The sequence below is a fragment of the Herpailurus yagouaroundi genome, unplaced genomic scaffold, assembly GCF_014898765.1.
Source record: "Herpailurus yagouaroundi ecotype Mexico unplaced genomic scaffold, PumYag 197, whole genome shotgun sequence".
NCBI lineage: Eukaryota > Metazoa > Chordata > Mammalia > Carnivora > Felidae > Herpailurus > Herpailurus yagouaroundi.
In genome coordinates, this window is record NW_024412428.1 from 15,312,957 (window position 1) to 15,333,670 (window position 20,714).

The 20,714-nt window shown below is 36.1% G+C and overlaps 1 long non-coding RNA gene across 1 annotated transcript in view; it reads left to right on the plus strand.

Moving 5' to 3' along the window:
• Positions 1 to 20,714, plus strand: part of LOC121012867 (uncharacterized) — a 112,164-nt gene that overhangs the window by 76,521 nt on the left and 14,929 nt on the right. Inside the window, exon 4 of the long non-coding RNA XR_005782366.1 lies at positions 33 to 176. This is a non-coding gene — a long non-coding RNA (uncharacterized LOC121012867). The remainder of the gene's footprint in view (positions 1 to 32; positions 177 to 20,714) is intronic.

Genomic DNA, 20,714 nt, shown 5'->3' on the forward strand with positions numbered 1-20,714 from the left:
TGGAGGTTCAGATCTCTTTTTTTTTTCCTAAGGTATCTTGAGGCAATTTACCAGAAATGCTTACATAGAAGAGTCTTTATTGCCAACCTGGCTTCTCCTCACCTAGGATACTTTGCAGCTCCTGGCGACTCCAGGCACCCCAGGGACCATGCATGTGAGGCTTTATTCACTTCTCAGTAAGTCCCCCCTCAGTCTTGGCAGTTTAAAAGTGATGGTCAAATTGCATTGAGTTTAGTCTTAGATGAGTTTTTGAGTTTATTTTCTAGACTTTTTGTGACGTTTTCCTAGAAAATGGAGATATTTATTAGGAATGGCATTGTGAGACACAAATTTCTTTCTAATTAAAAAAAAATTTTTTTCCCCATAGCATTGGATGAACTATTGTTATTGTAGAAACCATTTGGTATGAATATAATCTCTTTTTGGAAATATTGAAATGGAACATAAATAATGAAAATCTGTTCTTAAATGAATAGTGCTGTCACTAAGGTTTTTAATGTAGCTCAGACACTGTTCAGAATAACATTACGCTGAATCAATCACTTCGATTTTTAAAAAAATCTTGTAAGTGACTACACTTTGTTGAAGGATTTAAGTCATTTTTTCCTTAAAACTTTGTTGAAGTATTGACCCTGCAAAGAGACACCACTGGAAATTAGTTTTTTTCGTGTAGTATTGAAAAATAGCAGCAGAGGGCCACATTGCAATGTGCTGGACTTCTTTTCTTCAAGAAAGAACATTTTCTGTCCATTGTTTGGCATCTGTTCTCTCATTTTGAGACTTGGCAATACATTTATTTGAAAAGAAGAATATTTTTATATAATTTTATTTTATTTTTAATTTTTTACTTTTATTGATTTATTTTGAGAGAGAGAGAGCATGTGAGGGAGAGGCAGAGAGAGAAGGAGAGAAAGAATCCCCAGCAGGCTCTGTGCTATCAGTACAGAGCCTGATGCAGGGCTCAATCCCATGAACTGTGAGATCATGACCTGAGCCGAAATCAAGAGTTGGACGCATAACCAACTGAGCCACCCAGGTGCCCTGAAAAAAAGGACTTTTAAATACAAATTTTACTCTATTGAGAATGGAAGATGCAATGTAAGCCTTAAAACTTATTACCTTTTTTTTCTTGGTTGCTCTGAAGATGTTGAAATTTTGACATCTTTCTTCACTTCCTTCCACAGCGGTAAGGAATTAATACTCTTTTAACTTTTCGGTGTAGGCCGTTACTTTATTTCTTAAGCTCATCCAGTTTGTTGGCAGGTTATTATGAGAACACATTCTGACAAATTATGTTACTTTGTTCAAAGGATCAGAAAAATTACATGGCAGCAGTTCATAACATAATATCACACTTACTACATCTTCCAATTTCCTTTCAGCTGATTGTGCTCATGTTCTAACAAAGTTATTCCCTATAGTTAAAAAGAAAGTTGTAGGTTAAAACTATGTCAAGATGTTAAAAATGATTGAGGCTGAGTATGTGTGATCTGCTCAATAAAACTGTCTTACTTATTTTGTGGGCTCATTTTCTGATTAGCTTGACTGTGATCAGGACAGATAATGGCATAGAAAATGAAAGGATTGGCTGAAATACAGCTTAGTGCACCCTAAATATGTAGACACGAGTTTGCACTTAATCCCAGTAAGTTTCTTTTTAACACTATAGTCTAGCAGACCACAAATATTTTTAATAACTCTGGGTTCTGCAGTCAAATATATTTATTTTTGTAGTCTTAACCTGGTTTCTTATAATTATGTTCATAGAGAGTTTTTTATCTTCTCCAACCATCATTCATTCTCACTAAAAGTACATTTCTAGAATCCTGCTTTTGAAAAAAAGGATTCTAATCATCCTTCAAAAAGGACTTGTTTTGGGATGAAAGAGTTTCAGAATAATGAATTATTGTTCATTACCAACTTTCAGAATCCTTGTGTCTTGAGGAACTTGAATAATTTAACTACTAGGGACTATAAACATTATATAGAAAAGAGCCAATATTTTATTGAGATTAAATGAATATATAACGTCATATAGAAACATGTAAACATTGTATGGAAACATAACATAAACATATAAAGATTGTAGAGAAATATTATATAGGAAAGGGCCTCCATATAAACTTTAGATAAAAAACATCTATTTAAAAAATTTTTTTAATGTTTATTTATTTTTGAGAGACAGAGAGTGAGCATGAGTGGGGGAGGGGCAGAGAGAGGGAGACTGAGGATTCAAAGCAGGCTCTGCACTGTGAGCGCAGAGCCAGATGTGGGGTTCGAACTAATGAACCTGTGAGATCATGACCTGAGCTGAAATCGAGAGTTGGCCGCTTAAGCAACTGAGCTGCCCAGGAGGCCCTAGATAAGAAACATTTAAACATTGTATAGAAGAGGGCCAATATTTATTGAGATTAGGTGAATATTTATTTTGTATGTATTTGTTGTGATCCACAAAACAAAATGCTAATAATAATGACTGTCAGACAATTTAGAATATGCCCTACTATTAACTTTCTGTGATAAAATGTCATATATTTGATTCTCTTTTCTGATAAAGCATTATATAAATAAAATTGGATAAAATTGGATAAAATTTCAAGGCTTAAAAACAACCACTTCAGGACTTCTGAATTGACCAAAGTCGTACAAGTTGAAAAGCAATTATTTATGAAAAAAATACTGAATGTCAAATAAGAACAGTGGGAGTCTGGCATTTTTTGCCGGGGGCTTCTCCCATCCACCCCCACACCCATGCTGATCTGAGCAGAAATGTACAGGGCACTGCAAAACAAGAAAGCCAGCAGCTTCGGAGCAGAGTGGAGACAAACCTCACGTTCAACAGTGTTGTCAATAACAGTACTGGTTTTGGTGGCAAATGAAGGCTACCAATGGTTCGGGTAGCAACGAGGTTGCGGTAAGCAGTGGACTAGCAGACTGGCCTGAAATTTAACAGGGAGATAAGGGAGATAAGAGCTTTGGTAAGATCTCTGCATGTCCATCCAGGAGGGACTGGAGAAGACCCCCAAATCCCCATCTCCCTGGCTAAGCGTGAGACTGTATACCTGCAAAGAGCTGCTGCTAGAAGGCCTAGTGGGAAGTAAAATCCAGGACATTATTGAAAACTGACTGATTAATTCAATAAGGCTTTCTTTAGGTCATTTAATTAGGCTTAAAAGGCCATGAAAGGATTATATGATTCCTTCTATTTTTGAAAATTCTTTGTAATTTCTAAATATTTAACTTAGAAATACACTAGAATAGGGAATAGCTTTTTAATCTCTGAATTGTGAATCTTTGAAATCTTTCTCTCCACCTACAGAGTAGAACTCAGCTTTTGCGAGGTTACCACAGCTGGAGTAGGTAGAATGCAAATCAGATTGAAACATTCTGATTTCCAAAAATTCATATTCTTAAATACTATGCTATATTTTCAGATGATGGTGATATAGAATATAAAATATCTTTAACATAATATCATAGCAATCAAGTTAATTTATACAGTTATTGGTACGTTAAGCCAGTATATACTTTATAGTTGATCCTTTAAAAAAACTTTGTATTAAGGAGAATTTCAAACAGTTACAAAAATAGATAATATAACAATCCTTTATGTATATATCCATTACACAGCTTTGAGCTTTTTCTATAAATGCTAAAATTACTGCTTGCTGTGCTAATCTTTATTACAAAAGGGAAATAATCCTATTTATTTATTTATTTTATTTATGTATGTTCATTTATTTTGAGAAAGAGAGTGTGTATGTGTGTGCGTGTGAGTGGGGGGAGGGGCAGAGAGAGAGGAGAGAGAACATCCCAGTCTCCTTGCTGTCAGCACAAGCTCGATGTGGTTCTCAATCTCACGAAATGTGAGATCATGACCTGAGCTAAAATCAAGTGTCAGACATTTAACCAACTGAGCACCCATGCATCCCAACAAAAGGGAAATAATTAAAGATGAATTTTTGTAGGGTAAACACTAATTGCTTTTAAATTTTGCAATTAAAAATCTCACTAATCTATTTTACTAACTCATTGAATAATGACTGAATAGTGACTATTTCCTTTTGGAATGGACATACTTAATATGTTTTTAAAAGTAGTCAACACAGTGGAAACAGCATAAGGAGTAGGAGGAGTAGGCAGATGGAAATATTCAGTGAATACTTTGGCATAATGGAGCGACCAAGTAGAAGGTAGCTGAATGGAGCTTCAGACTTCAGTTTCTTTAAGACATTGTCTCTGTACTTATGGCCCCATCAATCATCCATGGTCTAATGTATTTTTGTTTGTTTGTTTTATTTTATTTTTAATTTTTTTAAGACTTATTTTTAAAGCAGTTTAAGTTCGCAGCAAAAACGTTGAATGGAGAATACAGACAGTCCCCGTATCCCCTATACCCACATGCATAGCCTCCCCCACTTTGGACATCTCCCACCAGTGGTTCCTTTGTTACATTCAATGAACCTACAATGACACAACATTATCGCCCAAAGTCCATAGTTTACTTTAGGGTTCACTGTTGGTGCTGTACATTCTATGTGTTTTGACAAATGTGTAATGACATGTATACATTATAATAGTGTCATACAGAGTAGTTTCACTGCTCTAAAACTCTGGGCTGGTCTTTTGTTTATAACATCTTCTCTTTTATACACATTAGTACTGTTCTTTCTTGTATTTCTAATAACATGTCAGGGTTTTTAGTGACTTTTGGCGGGGGGTTAGATAACTGACCACCAGTTACAATTATTGCAACGTGTGCCCAATGGTATGCAACAGAGGTGTGTATGTGGAACTGGAAGGAATTAGTAGCATGATCAAACCTATTCTTTCAGGCCACCTATGAAGTATTTTGTGTTGCACAGAGCATTTAACTACTTTATTTGAAACTTTAGGACCCTTGAAGAGAATGTGATATTTTAAGCCATATGTTTCCCTAATAGTCTTCAAATTCCAAATGTCAAATCTATTTACAATAACTCTGGCTTCTGAAAGAAACTATTTTATAGTTCTGCCTCTTCTTTGGCCTTATATTCTGTCCCACAATTCAGTAGTGAATGTCATTGGTAAAGCTTTGATTTATTTCTGGGAAAGTCTTCCTGGATTTTTCTGCATGGTTTCCTTAAGAAATTGGAAGTTATGCATATCCAGACTATATTCATTTTATTTGACAAACTGTTTGCATTAAAAGAATTTAGAAAAATTTTGGTTACTAATATCTGACTTGCTTCTCTCCTAGGCATCAGGGCTCTGGTTTGCCTAGACACTTAGAAACTGTGCATTTTGATTATTCCCATAACTTCTTTACCAGGTTATAATGCTCGGCCATTTAAAATACTACTGTCTTTTGCTTTTATAAAAGTTTTAATTTATTTATTTTTATAGAGAGCACAAGCAGGGGAGGGGCAGAGAAGGAGAGAGAGAGAGAGAGAGGAAGAGAGAGAGGGAGAGAGGGAATCCTAAGCAACCTCTGCACTGTCAGCCCAAAGCCTGATGTGGGGCTCGATCTCACGAACCATGAGATCGTGACCTCAGCCCAAATCAAGAGTTGGATGCTCAACTGACTGAGCCACCCAGAAGCCCCTGTCTTTTGTTTTTAATGAAAGCTCAAAATTATGTTACTTAGATTATCTGCTTTAACTTTGTAGATCTGGAGTGGGGGAGCCCAGTGATAATCAGAGTATAGTTTCAGACAATATCCCTCTCCTACTCTATAGAACAGGTTGCCATATACAGTAGAGTTGTAAGGTTCCCCAAAATTCTGTTCTGCTAGAGTTATTGCTGCCAGACTGAGTGGATTTTGCTCAGATTTGACATAATTTACAGATTCCTTTTTGTATAATTGTGGAATTTTCAGATGACTTCAAATGGAATGTTTTTCATTTTAGAGGTCTTAGAAAGGGCAGTGTTGAACATCAGTTAAAGTTCAGATTCTGTATTATGAAAAACTATATGTTAACAAATTGGATAACCTAGAAGAAATAGATAAATTCCTACAAACATATAATTTATCAAAACTGAAATAGGAAGAAATAGAAAATTTGAACAGAACAACAACCAGCAAAGAAATTGAAACAATAATAAAAAAAAAGTCCCAACAAAAAAGTCCAAGACCAGACGACTTCACAAGCAAATTTACCAAACATTTAAAGAATAGTTAATACCTATTCTTCTCAAACTATTCCAAAAAGTAGGAGAGAAGGAAAATTTCCAAATTTATTTTGAGACCAGTATTACCCTAATACCAAAATCAGATAAAGACACCACAAAAAAAGAGAACTACAAGCCAATATCTCTGAGGAACATAGATGCAGAAATCCTCAACAAAATACTAGCAAACAGAATTCAACAATACGTTAAAAAAATCATTCACCACAATCAAGTGGGATTTATTTCTGGGTTGCAAAGGTGGTTCGATATTTACAAATCAATCAGTGTGATACATCACATTAATAAATGAAAGGATAAGAATCATATGATCATTTCAATAAATGCAGAAAAAGCATTTGACAAAGTTCAACATCCATTCATGATAAAAACCTTCAACAAGTAAGGAACCTACTCAACATAATAAAACCCATGTTAATATCATCCTCAATGGGAAAAGTGAGAGTTGCTGATGAAATCGTAGAATGTTTTTAAAGTGTCATTTTCACAATCATGTTCAGTTTCATACTGAACTGATTAAATAATACATTTTAATCTAACACTGTTGGCACTTACAGCTTTTTTGTAAATAGAAACTATAATTTATTGTCTATTTCACATCTGTTTTACTGTAACATTTAAGGAAAAACCAGACTTTTTTTTTTTTGAAGAGTTTGTTTAGAAAGTATCATAGTGTAAATGGTTGGGAACAAGACAAGGATGTCCACTGTCACCATTGTTATTTAAGACAGTATTAGAAGTTGTAGATACAGCAATCAGACAGCAAAAAGAAATGAAAATCATGCAAATCAGCAAGGAAGAAGTAAAACTTTCACTATTTGCCAATGACATAATACTATATATAGAAAACCCAAAAGACTCCACCAAAATAACTGCTAGAACTGATAAATGAATTTAGTAAAGAAACAGGATACAAAATCAATATACAGAAATCTGTAGTATTTCTATACACCAATATTGAAGCAGCAAAAAGAGAAATTAAGGAATCAATCCTATTTACAATTGCACCAAAAATAATAAGATACCTAGGAATAAACCTCACCAAAGAGGTAAAAGACCTGTACTCTGAGAACTATAACACACTTTCATTAGTGTGATGAAAGAAACTGAAGATGATGCAAAGAAAAGGAGAGACATTCCATATTTATGGATTGGAAGAACAAATATTGCTAAAATGCCTGTACTGTCCAAAGTAATTCAGACTTAATGCAATCCTTATCAAAATACCACCAGCATTTTTCACATTTAAGAAACACTCCTAAAATGTGTATGGAACCACAAAAGAACCCAAATAACCAAAGTAGTCTTCAAAAAGTAAAGCAAAGCTAGAGGCACCATAATTCCGGACTTCTGGTTTTATATCAAAGCTTTGGTAATCAAAACTGTATGGTATTGGCACAGAAATAGACACATAGATCAATGGAATAGAATAGAAAACCTAGAAATGTACCCATGATTATATGGTCAATTAATCTGTGACAAAAGAGGAAAGAATATCCAGTGGCAAAAAGACTGTCTCTTCAGTCATTTTAGATTATGTTATGAGGCAAGGGAAACAAAAGAAAAAATAAATTATTGGGACTACATAAAAATAAAAAGCTTCTGCACAGCAAAGGAAATAATCAATAAAACTAAAAGGCAACTGATGGAATGGGAGAAGATATTTTCAAATGACATATTGGATAAAGCGTTAGTATCCAAAATCTATAAAGAACTTAAACTCAACACTCCAAAAACAAATAATCTAGTCAAGAAATGGGCAGAAGACATGAATAGACACTTTCCAAAGAAGACATCCAGATGGCTAACAGAAATGAAAAGAAGCTCAACATCACTCATCATCAGAGAAATACAAATCAAGACTACAATGAGGTACCACCTTACACCTGTCACAATGGCTAAAATGAACAACTCAGTGAACAACAGATGCTGGCAAAGATGCAGAGAAAGGGGGACACTTTTGCACTGTTGGTGGGAATGCAAACTGATGCAGCTACTATGGAAAACAGTATGGAGGTTCCTCAAAAAATTAGAAATAGAGCTATCCTACCGCCCAGAAATTCCTTTGCTAGGTATTTATCCAAAGAATATGAAAATGCTGATTCAAAGGGACACACATGCCCCTTTGTTTATAGCAGTGCTATCAACAATAGCCAAGTTATGAAAAGAGCCCAACCATCTATCGACTGACAAATAGCTAAAGAAGATGCAGATGTATATATATATATATATATATACATATATATATGTATATATATATACACATACACACATACATACACACAATGGAATATTACTGACTGATCAAAAAGAATGAAATCTTGCCACTTGCAACAATGTGGATGGATCTAGAGTGTATTATGCTAAGCAAATTAAGTCAGAGAAAGACAAATATCATATAACTTCACTCATATGTAGAATTAAGTAACCAAACAGATGAACATAGGGGAAGGGAAGGAAAAATAAGATAAAAACAGAGAGGGAGGAAAACAATAAGAGATTTTAAAGTTTTTTTTAATTTATTTATTCTTGAGAAAGAGAGAGCGAGCATGAGCAGGGGAGAGACAGAGAGAGGGAGAGAAGAAATCCCAAGCAGGTTCTGCACTGTCAGTGCAGAGCCCAATGTGTGGCTTGAAGTCATGAACTGTGTGATCATGACCTGAGATGAAATAGAGTTGGACGATTAACTGACTGAGCCACCCAGGTGCCCCAAGAGACTCTTAAATACAGAGAATAAAGCTAAGGGTTGCTGGAGGGGAGGTCAGTGGGGGATGGGCTAAATGGGTGATGAGCATTAGAAGGGCACTTGTTGGGATGAGAACTGGGTGTTATATGGAAGTGATGAATCACCGGGATCTATACCTAAAACCAATACTACACTGTATGTTAACTAACTTGAATTTAAATAAATAAATTAAAAAAAATAAAGAAACATAACAAATGAGCAAAGGGGAAAAAAAAAAGAGAGAATGCAAACCAAGAAATAGACTCTTAACTATAGGGAACAAAGTGATGATTACCAGAGGGGAGATGGTTGGGGGATGGGTTAAATAGTTGATGTAGATTAAGGAGTGTACTTGTCATGATGACCACTGGGTCATGTATGGAAGTCTTGAATGAGTATATCATATACCCGAAACTAACATTACATTATACATTAACTAACTGGAATTTAAATAAAAAGTTAAAAATAAGAGTTTATATTCTGGACCTAGAAGCTCAAATACTAGTTATAACACTCAGAAGCCAAATGATCCTAGGAAAAGTGAGTTTTGCTTTTTTTTCATTTTCGTATAGGGGTAATAATACCAACCTCACAAAGTTCTATCTAGGATTAATTGAAATAAGGCATGCAAAGCTCTTAAGTTGGCCTGGTATACACTAAACCCTCATTATATTCGTGGAAGAATAAAAATGGTAATAATGTATGCTTGAACTACAAATTGGGTTTACAAAGTCTCTTTCTCCTCTTTGGATATAATGGTCACCCTCTCTACCCCAAGTACACTCCCTAAAGTGTTTGTTTGTTTGTTTTGTTTTTATTATAACAGTACCTTGTAATTCTTATGTAAATCCAAAGACTAAACTGGCTTGGCTTAAAGTAGGTACTGGGATAGTACATCCTGAATGAGTAAGTACACTTCAGCATAGAGTGCCTGCCTCAAGTCTGACAGGTGGGCTTTGTCATTTTATCATTATCACCTGTCACCACCATCGTCACCATAATCCCATTATTTCCATGTTATTCTTCCAGGCCAGTACCAACTGCTGGGAATACAAAGGGGTCAAAAGATAAGGTTCTTTCCTGGAAGGACTTCAGGTCAATTTAGGATGTCTGGACATGGGCAAAATAAAAAACAAAACACAAAAGAAATAATTCAAAGTAGCACATTTGAGTGTTGAATGAGAAGTACACACTATAATTGTGGTTAGTTTAATGTTTAGTTTAAACATTAGTTTAGTTTAGTTTAAAGTTTCATCATTTAATGATGAAAAGCACGGGCATTGTAACCATCCAGTCTTATTTTACATTTAGCCTTTTATTTGCTATGTACTGTTGGTCAAATTATTTTTTATTCTCTGTTACTGAATTTTAAAAATAGGCTTTTTTTCCCCTTGGGAACCATAAAGTGAAAATGCATAGAATGTGTTCAAAATAGAATCTGGCACATAGAAATCAACCAGTAAATTGTAGTTAACGGTCCTGTAGAAGAGAAGGCCACCTATGGGGGTTGGAGATTTCATAGGAGGAAAAAAAAAACATAATAAGAACAGGATTAAAAATGGCTTCCTGGGGTGCCTGGATGGCTCTGTCTGTTGAGCCATCTGACTCTTGATTTTGGCTCACATCATGATCCCAGGGTCTTGGGACTGAGCCCCGCCTCAGACTCTGCTGAGTATGGAGACTGCTTAGGATTCTCTTTATTTCTCTCTCTCTCTCCTTCTGCCCTTCTCCCCTGCTCATATGCTCTCTTGCTCTAAAATAAAGTAATAAATTAAATTAAAATAAAATAAAAATGACTTCCTTACACATTACTTAAATTTTCTGGAATCAGTTTGCAAATAATACAGTATAGGGTGGTATATGGAGTGAGGAGGAATATGTGATTGTGTTACTGAATATCAGGTGCAGAATCATATTCTCACTCATGGAAATTTTTGGCATAGTTTTTATCTATCACCTTTCTGAAGCCTGAATTGAAATTCATATGCTTTATTGTCGAAGAGGTAACTGATACAATCAGTGACAGTCTATAAAATGGAATAATATTTTGAAATATAACTGCAGTCAAAGCTCTTCTAATCAGTACTTTTGTGATTACTGTAATATGCCCCTAAAAAGCAATAGTATCTTGCTTTTAATCCAAATATTAATTGCAAATAATCCAAATATTATTTGTAGCTAAACTAAAAGGAAAGATTAATTTTTCATGCTTTTTTTAATTGGATTAGGTAATTCAAACACATATTAAACAAGTCACAGAATAAGAGTGAGCCTACGGTAACAGTAAGTTTCTTTACCACTCCTTTTCTTTACTTCCCAGGTTCTCCTTCTCAGAAGGAATCCCTGATGTCTATTTCTTCCATGGATAGTTTATAAATCTAGATATATCCCCCTGTTTTTAAAAATTATAGTGTGCCCATTCTTACATCTTCATTTAATATTTATTACTCATTTTATATTTGCTCTTAGGACTCTATAGTCTGAAATATGCAATTGGAAAATTGAATTACTCTAGTGAGATGCTACAATGATAAAAGCTAGCATTTGTTGAATATGTAATGTGTTCCATGAAGTTTACACTGATTGTATCATTTTTCTTTCTCATAATGACCCTAGGAAGTGGGTGTCATTTTTGTGCCTATTTTATAGATGAGAAAAACGACGTCTAGAAATATTAAATATCTTGCCTATGATCATAAAGCTAAATAGGCTGTGGAGTTAAGACGCACATAAGGTGGTTTGACTCCTAAGCTCACACATTAAATGCTCTGTTGTTTCTAAGATTTCATTGTGTTCATTTTTAAGAAGACAACCGTAAATGTTATTGTATAAAAAAATAGAAGACAGTATGAGAATAACAGTGACAGTGGTGACAGAAATGGTAAAGTCTTTATCAGTGTTGAAAGGATGTCTAAGAAGGGAAGAAGTTCTTGGTAGACCAGATAGCCCTGAGGACTGATGAGGGCAGCTGAAGCTGCTGCAGTGGTGTCAGGGCATCAGCAGCGAGGGAGCTCCAGATTCAGAAGATGTCACCAAGCCTGAGGAAGTTGTGGTGATGGATGCCGGCACACAATAGCCCATAGCTGGCACATAATAGTACTGTTGTGAAGATGGTATGATTAGTCATAAGTTCTAGATGAAAAACTGAAGCTCAGGTAAGTTGCCCTGGGTCTCACACAGCTGGAAAGTGACAGGACTCAGATTCAAAGCCAGACTCCAGTGCCTCCTAGGAAGGAGGTGATGTGTTGTCCTGCTTGCAGCACCTGGTGGACACACCAGCCTTGAAACCACAGCTTTGTGTCACTTATTGGAGTGGTTTCAGACTTTTTCATGCTAAATTTTTGTAACATGTTTTCAGTGCAAGTTTGCAAGAAAGTCCCATATGAGACTGAAGTAGGAGTGGTTGTATCCCTGTCATCCTCTTAACGTGGTTACCCTCTTCCCATCCCCTGGAATGCCCCAAGGAGGTTACATGTAATCAAGTTTGAAACTATCATTTCTACTTCTGGGATGAAAATTCTTTCTGATGACAAAACGTGTAGGAAGCACTGCTCTTCATTGACTAAAAGACTGGTACGTTCTGGTCAGGTTCAATGAAAACTTCTGTCCTCAGTTTTGCTTTTATAAGGTTAATTTTGACTATATCATTATTTCAAAGGACATAACCTGGAGCTAGAGAAAGATGGTATTGTCTCTCAGAGTGTAGTCAAGTGATTTATTCTGAGAACCTAATGTAACTCTTAAGATAATAACAGCATTTGGCAGGCCTTTGTTTAAAGTTTTTTCTCCCGTACAATCTCAAATTCCAGCAATGTAAAGGGCTAGTCTTTCCTTTGTCTGGAATGATGAATGCTAGAATAGAGTCTACATGCTAACTTAATTTCAGAAATATTTTATACAAAACTTCTCTCATCTGCTATTGTAATGTTCTTACGAACATGCAGAATTTTACTCAAGGACCTCTGGCTTTGGTCCTAGCTGTCTGGAAGCTATGAAATGAATGCTGCCAGGTACATCACAGGATGTGCCCATATAACTGAGCAGAAAGACAGACTCTCATATGGAAGCAAATGAAATAATGAAGGACTTCTTAAAGTCCCATCAAAATTATTGTATGGAATTATTTATAGCAGGCAAAAGGAAACACAGCTGCATTTTCAATGATTTTTGAAAATACTCTTTAGAATACTGGCAATGGCAGAGAAAATTAAAAATTTAATATAATTTTTTGATTATACGGTATATTTTATAAACACATAGTCCTTTTTCATAACTGACACAGTGAAAGGTACTTTGATTGTAGATGGAGAACTGAGAACGCAGTTCAAGCTCTAGATCCTTTACTTTATAAATATGTGACCTTGGGCCAAGTAACATTTCTGAACCTCAGTTTCTTCTGTAAATTGGGGCCAGTACTCCACCTCGTCTGGTTCTTGTGAGGCTTGAGTGAGATATGTATAAAGTACTGTGCACATAAACTATATTAATTATATGACTCCCAATGTCTAAAACTTAAAATCATAAAATCATATATCTTAAAGGAACATTAGAGGACATCCATATACGCATATTATCTTTAACATTTAAAAATCATCGTCCCATCTTTAGACATTTTCAGCAATGGGTTCCTACTATTTAGGATGCATGCAATTCCATATTTGGCAAGTGTCCCAGGTTGGGTTCCTCTGGAGGCAGACTCAAAGTGGGAAGTGAGGGTGCAGGGCATTCATTAGGAAGTGCCCTTGGCATCATCCCTTGAGGAAGAGTGGGAAGGAGGCAAGATTAGACAGAGGGAGAAGTCAAGCTGTGATGCAATCCCAGTGAAAGCTTCTACTGAACCCACAGTGAACTCAGAATTCACTGATGTGGCCCATCAGAGTTGTCATAAGTTGGACTAAAGTGCTGGGCTTTTATGCCCCATTATTGACCAGTCATTGGATTTTGGGCAAGGCAGTTTTCTTCAACTGAGGCAGTCCTCACAAAAGACTAAAAGCTGAAGATCATCTTCTGCAATTAGTGGAGCAAGTCTTTCCTTTGTCAAGGAGTACCTAGGCATCACAGTATCAACTAGGTCATCCTGCAGATAAGACATTTTATTTTATATTGAGTGGAAGTCTTCCTCACTGTGGCTATCTTGTAAGCTACTCTCGTTTGAGTCAATTCAAAGTCTTATCAATATTTTTATAACAGAGACTTCTTTAATATATTTTGGCAGCACTAGTGCTATCCTAAAATTTGGAAAGAATCAAATCAGTATGCATAATCAAGCTTCATAATATTACATACGGGGCAATAACAAAATCAATTACATACAGAGGCGGACTTCATGCTTCAAGAAACAAAACACAGACAGAATAGTTACTGTGAGTGGAGCTTTTGGACAAAACTTCCAAGTGAGATATAGGTATCATAGAAGAAAGAGATTTTAAGTAATTTTTGAGTTTAGGTTTTTATTTTTTTAATATCTTTCTGAAGGATGACTTATCATGGCTTAGGGGAGTTTTAAGGAATGAAAACATTTAAAGAAATAGGGTAGATGTTGGCAACTACTATGGATAAAGGAAAATTATTCATAGCACAAAAAATATCTTGGAAGGTTGTGCAGATGTAGGAAATAAAGTGACCAAGATTTAGGTGATGCCCTAACAATACAGAATGGTAAAAGAAAAGCAGGCAAGAGCATTGTAAGAATATAAACTCTGAAAGCTAAAGTAGAGAAGAAATTCCATCAAATTCCATCAAAATTCTTAATTACATGAGCTTCCTCTTGTTTTCCTTATAACATCAATGTGTACTTGTATATATGTGCATATATGTTTGATTCATTCATTCCCTCAGAGAACGGAGAGAATTTAAATACTTTGCACTTCAGTATATTACATGTCTTGGTTGCTCTATGTATATACATGTTACATTTCTGTGTACATACAGTATATCACATACCTTTGCTCTATGTAGTGTGTATGCTTTTTCTTCAGGGCACAGAATTTTTAGGATATATTTCTCTTTTGCATTCAATAATTTTTCCTATAATTTAAAGCCATGAAATTGAATTGTTTTTCATTCTCAGTGCGTTAAGCCCTCATGGAAAGGCTCTTTTATTTTCTTATTTGTGGAAATTTCCTGCTGTCACATTCTGGCATTCTTCCACACAATAAGCAGTTGTGTAGTGTTGGCAAATGTCCATGAATCTAGTTCTAAAGAAATGTATCCTTCACTGTGTATCTCCCATTTCCTCTTGACCTGACCTCTCTCTTTGACCTGACTTGATTTATCTAAGTATGTTGGTGGTGCCAAGTTCCTTCTGATTTTCCCACTCAGCCCCCGCCCCGCCCACCACAGACACACCCAAACAAATCTCTAGGGAAAGTTATGTTGGCTTTGGGGGAGGATGGTTGTAAAGGCAGAATGAGGAAGTTGGAGAGTAATGGCAGGAATTCAGCAGATTATTATAAGACAGATTGATTCAAATGATGAGTTACTCTCATATTTTGAGTACGTGACATGGTGTCTTCACTTCTTTCCTTTTCATGTAGCAAGTGGCTACTCATGTACACAGGAGAGAATAAGTCATGTCTGCTCTGTTTCCTGTTCTATGATTTGGGTTATACCATATTGCCAAAATCCGGAAAAGGATGGAGCCATTGTTTGCTGACATAGTGCATGGAGTTCAGTTGGGGAATAGGGACAGCTAAATGCTTCCAGAAATAGAGGTGGTGCAGTTTCCACCAGCCCACCAATGTCAACCTACCTTAAAAGTTTTGCTTATCTAGTCAGGACTGCATTTGAAATACAGAGCCCTCTCCACTTTCTATTATCATTACCATCTCCAAAATACAAAGTTTCTTTTAGTGACCTAGCACTGTAGTAATTTTTTTTGCCAGGAAGAATTATTTTCTAGTCTTCTATGAAAGTCTTTTTCTTCAGTCAGTCCATAGATTCCTTTTGCTGGAAATATCATTGATCTACGGTGAATTTAATTTTAGCCATCACATCACCTACCTACCAACCTTCTTTTCTTCTTCCCTTCCTCCCTCTCTCCTTCCCTCCCTACCTTCCTTCTTCTTTCCCTCCACCCCTTCCATCCTTACTTCCTCCCTTTTTAAATATTTATTTTTTGAGAGAGAGAGAGAGACAGATAGAGAGAGAGAGAGAGAGAGAGAGAGAGAGAGAGAGAGAGAATCTGAAGCAGGCTCCAGGCTGTGAGCTGTCAGTACAGAGCCCGACGCAGGGCTTGAACTCACGAACTGAATTGTGAAATCATGACCTGAGTCAATGTCGGATGCTTTACTGACTGAGCCACCCAGGTGCCCTTCCCTTCCTTTTTTTTTTTTTCTTTTTATTCAGTACATATTTAGGGTCTATTTGATTAATACCATGCTAAGCACCAAGGATACAGTGTTGAAAATGTAACACCAGGAAGCTACAGTCTAACATGGAAGAAAGATATTTTAAAAATTAGTGAGTTATAATATGTGTTACAGAGGGGAGGTACAAGATAATATAAACATGTGTAATAGGGTAAAGTAACTTGGCTGTAGAAGCGACATTTAAAAGGAGACCTGGAGAGTGAGTAGAAGTTACTGAGACAAAGGGTGTAAAGTTAGCATTAGAGACCATGGGAGTTTTTTCAGGCAGAGGGAATGGAATGTACTAAGGCCCTAAGACTTAAAGGAAAAGGATTGACTCAAGACGTTATGAAAAGAGTAGTGAGGCCTGAATTTAGAGTGAAGTGAGTCTGAGACGTTACACAGAGCAGTAAGGACCAGATTAAGAGTCATAGTCAAGTTAAGAGCTTAAGGTTCATCCTACTGTAATAGGATGAGTTTTATGGTTTTCCTACTGCAGTAGGGTATCTGTGAGATGGAGCTAAAGAAAACAGACACAAGGCACACAGGTACTTAAGAGGGATAAACTGTTGTTCTAATGTCAGCAATTTTATTTCTGAAGATAAAACCATCAATTGATCTTCTTGTTTTAAGAAGAACTGTTTTATTGTCTTAATCACCATTGTGTAAGATAAGTTGGAACATACCCTTCCAGGGAAAATGTAATGGGAGATATTTTTGCCAAGAGAATCACCTCATTCTTGCTATATAGAGAGTCATGGTGCTTCTCTCCAGTGACCTCAGGATTGTGGATTTAAAGACAGGAGGTTGAAAAATTGACCCACTTTCCTCAGAATTATTGGACTTTCTGGGAAGGAGAGGATTATGAACCCTCTTAGAGCTCCAAGTTATGATATCCTATCTGAAAGATTAGTATAGTCTCATCTGAGGCCATTTAATAGGAAAAAATTAAGATCTTCCTCCCTCTTTTTCCTCAAAGGATGTATTGATGATGTATAGTCTGGGTTTGGTCACAATACAGGAGGCATGTCTGCACTGTGAATGTGAAGGGTCTCAATACAGGGAAATGGAGACTTCTGTAGCTGTTGGAAGCCCTGCAGGAGCAAAAGCCAGGAACACTGCCCTGATGATCTCATCCTACAGCAGTGATTTTGGTGATTCTCAGAGAAGGTCAAATTACTTGGTTCCTCATTTTGGCTAATGTGGCTATCTGCAACTGCCTACATAGGGTAACAAAATATTCTATTCTTCGGACCTCTAGAGCTCACGCAAGTGCCTCTCACAGGCAGATTTTAACCTGTAACCATACAAAGAAGAGGATTCTGGAAAGGTAGTTCTTCCCTCTTCTCTGTTTTCCTTTTCAGGAAATAATTAACCCTAGAAATTTATAACTTCCACAGAGAGATTGGGCCATGTTGTAAGTGATTTAGACAAGTTCAAACCTCTTTCCTTATTTTCCTCTTATTAAGAACCTTCTCACACCCCCAACATAAATGATACATATATTCTGTTTATCAGGCTATCTTTATCTTCTCTCTCAACTTCCACTTCCTACTTCATCAGTATAAATTGCTGACAGTCTGGGGTAATCCCAGAACTAAGTTACGCAGAAGTTGGGACATACGGAATGTTACTTGGGAATTTTACCTGCATTTTCAGGGTTCCTATCAGAGATCTGCTGAAAAACATTGGAGGAACATAGGGTTCTGCAGGACCAAATAATGCCTTTTTGTCTGTGGGCACAAGAAAACCATGTGATGTGGGTGCAAAGCTGGTAAGCAAGAGAACGTCATGCAATTTAGAATAAAAGTGTCCTTTCGTTTGGGGGGACATGGCCTTGTGTCAAGGATTATGGCTTGGTAGGTGGTATACAGGTTGCATTTAGCCTCAGTTCATCCCTTTGCTGGCCCTTTTGTGTAGTGAACAACCTGCACAAACCTATATGGCTGCACAGGGAAAATGAAACATGAGTAAATGTAAAAACAGGCAGAAGATGACAAGCAAGGCTTATGTTATGAAACCTAACAACTCATATTTCCTTGGAAAGAACAAGTGTTTTCCAACCCAATCACTAAAGGTATACTAAATGTTAATCAGGGTTTATAATAAATAAGGTATTAGAAATATGTATTTTAGTAGAAAATGAGTGTAAAATTGGGAGATTAAATAAAGATAGATGGAGTATAGAAAAATATTGGGCAAACTTTTTGTTAAAGGGCCAGATGATAAATAGTTTAAACTTTGTGGACCATAGAGTGTCTCTTGCAGCCTTTTTTTGTTTGTTTGTTTTAGTTTCTTTTAATTATTATTCTTATTTTTTTTGAAGCATAGTTGACACACACTGTTACATTAATTCTGTTACAACTACTAAATTCTACTCAAGAGCAACCATAGAAAATAGGTAAATAAATGAACTGGCTGTGTCCCAGTAAAACTTTATTTACGAAAATAGGTGTGGTGCAGGGTGGTTGATAGTGTAATTTGCAAATCCTTGGTAGAGCATATTAAGAAAAAAAAAAGCGTCCACTGAGGCATTTGATTGGTGTGCATCTGATGTTTATACAGAAAGTGTTCTAAATACAAGTGATAAGTATTCATAAATCATCAGATATATTCTTTTTTTAGTTTTTATTTTTTTTAACTTTTTAATTTTTTTAATATGAAATTTATTGTCAAATTGGTTTCCATACAACACCCAGTGCTCATCCCAACAGGTGCCCTCCTCAATGCCCATCACCCACTTTACCCTCCCCCCTGCCATTAACCCTCAGTTTATTCTCAGTTTTTAAGAGTCTCTTATGGTTTGCCTCCCTCCCTCTCTAACTTTTTTTTTTTCCCCCTTCGCCTCCCCCATGGTCTTCTGTTAAGTTTCTCAGGATCCACATAAGAGTGAAAACATAGGTATCTGTCTTTCTCTGTATGACTTATTTCACTTAGCATAACCCTCTCCAGTTCCATCCACATTGCTACAAAAGGCCATATTTCATTATTTCTCATTACCAAGTAGTATTCCATTGTGTATATAAACCACAACTTCTTTACCCATTCATCAATTGATGGACATTTAGGCTCTTTCCATAATTTGGCTGTTGTTGAAAGTGCTGCTGTAAACATTGTGGTACAAGTGCCCCTATGCATCAGCCCTCCTGTATCCCTTGGGTGAATTCCTAGCAGTGCTATTGCTGGGTCATAGGGTAGGTCTATTTTGAATGTTTTGAGGAACCTCCACAGTGTTTTCCAGAGTGGCTGTACCAGTTTGCATTCCCACCAACAGTGCAAGAGGGTTCCCGTTTCTCCACATCCTCTCCAGCATGTATAGTCTCCTGATTTGTTCATTTTAGCCACTCTGACTGGCATGAGATGATATCTGAGTGTGGTTTTGAGTTGTATTTTCCTGATGAGGAGTGACGTTGAGCATCTTTTCATGTGCCTGTTGGCCATGTGGATGTCTTCTTTAGAGAAGTGTCTACTCATGTCTTCTGCCCATTTCTTCACTGGATTATGTGTTTTTCGGTGTGGAGTTTGGTGAATTCTTTATAGATTTTGGATACTAGCCCTTTGTCCAATATGTCGCTTGCAAATATCTTTTCCCATTCCGTTGGTTGCCTTTTAGTTTTGTTGATTGTTTCCTTTGTAGGAAATTCTTTTTCTACATCGATTGACAGGATCCTATGGTTCTTATCTTTTCTTTTATTAATGTGATATATCACACTGATTGATTTGTGAATATTGAACCATCCCTGCAGCCCAGAAATGAATCCCACTTGATCATGGTGAATAATTCTTTTTATATGCTGTTGAATTCAATTTGCTGGTATCTTGTTGAGAATTTTTGCATCCATATTCATCAGGGATATAGGCCTGTAGTTCTCTTTTTTTTGCTGGGTCTCTTAGATATATCCAATGTGGATGAAAAACAGCCTTTTGATAACCAATTTTAAATTATAGCTCTACAAACACCAGTAATGTAAGTTTTGTCTGGCATTTACTTCTTTGTTAAATTCCATATAACGTATACACTTGAAAAGATTGAAAGCTCTGGTAGTAGCCTACGTATTTCATATAAAATGTTATACTTTAATCTTTACACCTTAATGTTATGCTTTTTAATCTTCCCTTGCATTGTTCAACGTAATATATAATAGATATGTTATGTAATTCTCTGGGTCAAGGTCAATTTTTTTCCTTTTCCTTTGTAGCAACTGAGCTGATATGAGGACTGATCTTTGCTTAGGCTGGCTTCATTAGTGGAATTCAGATGGTTTTCTCAGATAAGTAAATTTGGGGGGGAAAACTCTTTGTAAACAAAATACTTCTAAATATATGAGAAAGAGCAACAATTAGTCTGTTAAAAGAGACTTTATCTTTTTCTATGGAAAAAAAATTTCAGGGTCCTAGCATTTTACTTATCTCCTTAGTATCTGAATATATTATTTCATGGCATAAATACAAAGATAATTTTGCTTTTTAAG